This window comes from Athalia rosae, chromosome 4, assembly GCF_917208135.1.
Source record: "Athalia rosae chromosome 4, iyAthRosa1.1, whole genome shotgun sequence".
Taxonomy (NCBI): Eukaryota; Metazoa; Arthropoda; class Insecta; order Hymenoptera; family Athaliidae; genus Athalia; species Athalia rosae.
Genome location: NC_064029.1, coordinates 10,802,501 through 10,805,000, shown reverse-complemented (window position 1 = coordinate 10,805,000; position 2,500 = coordinate 10,802,501).

Sequence of the window (2,500 nt, the reverse complement as noted above, 5' to 3'; positions counted from 1 at the left end):
CGCGACTCTTTCGGACTTTGAAAATTTTTCGATCCAACGAGTGATGCGCGACTCTTTCGGACTTTGAAAATTTTTCGTTCCAACGAGTGATGCGCGACTCTTTCGGACTTTGAAAATTTTTCGATCCAACGAGTGATGCGCGACTCTATCGGACTTTGAAAATTTTTCGATCCAACGAGTGATGCGCGACTCTTTCGGACTTTGAAAATTTTTCGATCCAACGAGTGATGCGCGACTCTTTCGGACTTTGAAAATTTTTCGATCCAACGAGTGATGCGCGACTCTTTCGGACTTTGAAAATTTTTCGATCCAACGAGTGATGCGCGACTCTTTCGGACTTTGAAAATTTTTCGTTCCAACGAGTGATGCGCGACTCTTTCGGACTTTGAAAATTTTTCGTTCCAACGAGTGATGCGCGACTCTTTCGGACTTTGAAAATTTTTCGATCCAACGAGTGATGCGCGACTCTTTCGGACTTTGAAAATTTTTCGATCCAACGAGTGATGCGCGACTCTTTCGGACTTTGAAAATTTTTCGATCCAACGAGTGATGCGCGACTCTTTCGGACTTTGAAAATTTTTCGATCCAACGAGTGATGCGCGACTCTTTCGGACTTTGAAAATTTTTCGTTCCAACGAGTGATGCGCGACTCTTTTGGACTTTGAAAATTTTTCGATCCAACGAGTGATGCGCGACTCTATCGGACTTTGAAAATTTTTCGATCCAACGAGTGATGCGCGACTCTTTCGGACTTTGAAAATTTTTCGATCCAACGAGTGATGCGCGACTCTTTCGGACTTTGAAAATTTTTCGATCCAACGAGTGATGCGCGACTCTTTCGGACTTTGAAAATTTTTCGATCCAACGAGTGATGCGCGACTCTTTCGGACTTTGAAAATTTTTCGATCCAACGAGTGATGCGCGACTCTTTCGGACTTTGAAAATTTTTCGATCCAACGAGTGATGCGCGACTCTTTCGGACTTTGAAAATTTTTCGATCCAACGAGTGATGCGCGACTCTTGCGGACTTTGAAAATTTTTCGATCCAACGAGTGATGCGCGACTCTTTCGGACTTTGAAAATTTTTCGATCCAACGAGTGATGCGCGACTCTTTCGGACTTTGAAAATTTTTCGATCCAACGAGTGATGCGCGACTCTTTCGGACTTTGAAAATTTTTCGTTCCAACGAGTGATGCGCGACTCTTTCGGACTTTGAAAATTTTTCGATCCAACGAGTGATGCGCGACTCTTTCGGACTTTGAAAATTTTTCGTTCCAACGAGTGATGCGCGACTCTTTCGGACTTTGAAAATTTTTCGATCCAACGAGTGATGCGCGACTCTATCGGACTTTGAAAATTTTTCGATCCAACGAGTGATGCGCGACTCTTTCGGACTTTGAAAATTTTTCGATCCAACGAGTGATGCGCGACTCTTTCGGACTTTGAAAATTTTTCGATCCAACGAGTGATGCGCGACTCTTTCGGACTTTGAAAATTTTTCGATCCAACGAGTGATGCGCGACTCTTTCGGACTTTGAAAATTTTTCGATCCAACGAGTGATGCGCGACTCTTTCGGACTTTGAAAATTTTTCGATCCAACGAGTGATGCGCGACTCTTTCGGACTTTGAAAATTTTTCGTTCCAACGAGTGATGCGCGACTCTTTCGGACTTTGAAAATTTTTCGATCCAACGAGTGATGCGCGACTCTATCGGACTTTGAAAATTTTTCGATCCAACGAGTGATGCGCGACTCTTTCGGACTTTGAAAATTTTTCGATCCAACGAGTGATGCGCGACTCTTTCGGACTTTGAAAATTTTTCGATCCAACGAGTGATGCGCGACTCTTTCGGACTTTGAAAATTTTTCGATCCAACGAGTGATGCGCGACTCTTTCGGACTTTGAAAATTTTTCGATCCAACGAGTGATGCGCGACTCTTTCGGACTTTGAAAATTTTTCGATCCAACGAGTGATGCGCGACTCTTTCGGACTTTGAAAATTTTTCGTTCCAACGAGTGATGCGCGACTCTTTCGGACTTTGAAAATTTTTCGATCCAACGAGTGATGCGCGACTCTATCGGACTTTGAAAATTTTTCGATCCAACGAGTGATGCGCGACTCTTTCGGACTTTGAAAATTTTTCGATCCAACGAGTGATGCGCGACTCTTTCGGACTTTGAAAATTTTTCGATCCAACGAGTGATGCGCGACTCTTTCGGACTTTGAAAATTTTTCGATCCAACGAGTGATGCGCGACTCTTTCGGACTTTGAAAATTTTTCGTTCCAACGAGTGATGCGCGACTCTTTCGGACTTTGAAAATTTTTCGATCCAACGAGTGATGCGCGACTCTATCGGACTTTGAAAATTTTTCGATCCAACGAGTGATGCGCGACTCTTTCGGACTTTGAAAATTTTTCGATCCAACGAGTGATGCGCGACTCTTTCGGACTTTGAAAATTTTTCGATCCAACGAGTGATGCGCGACTCTTTCGGAC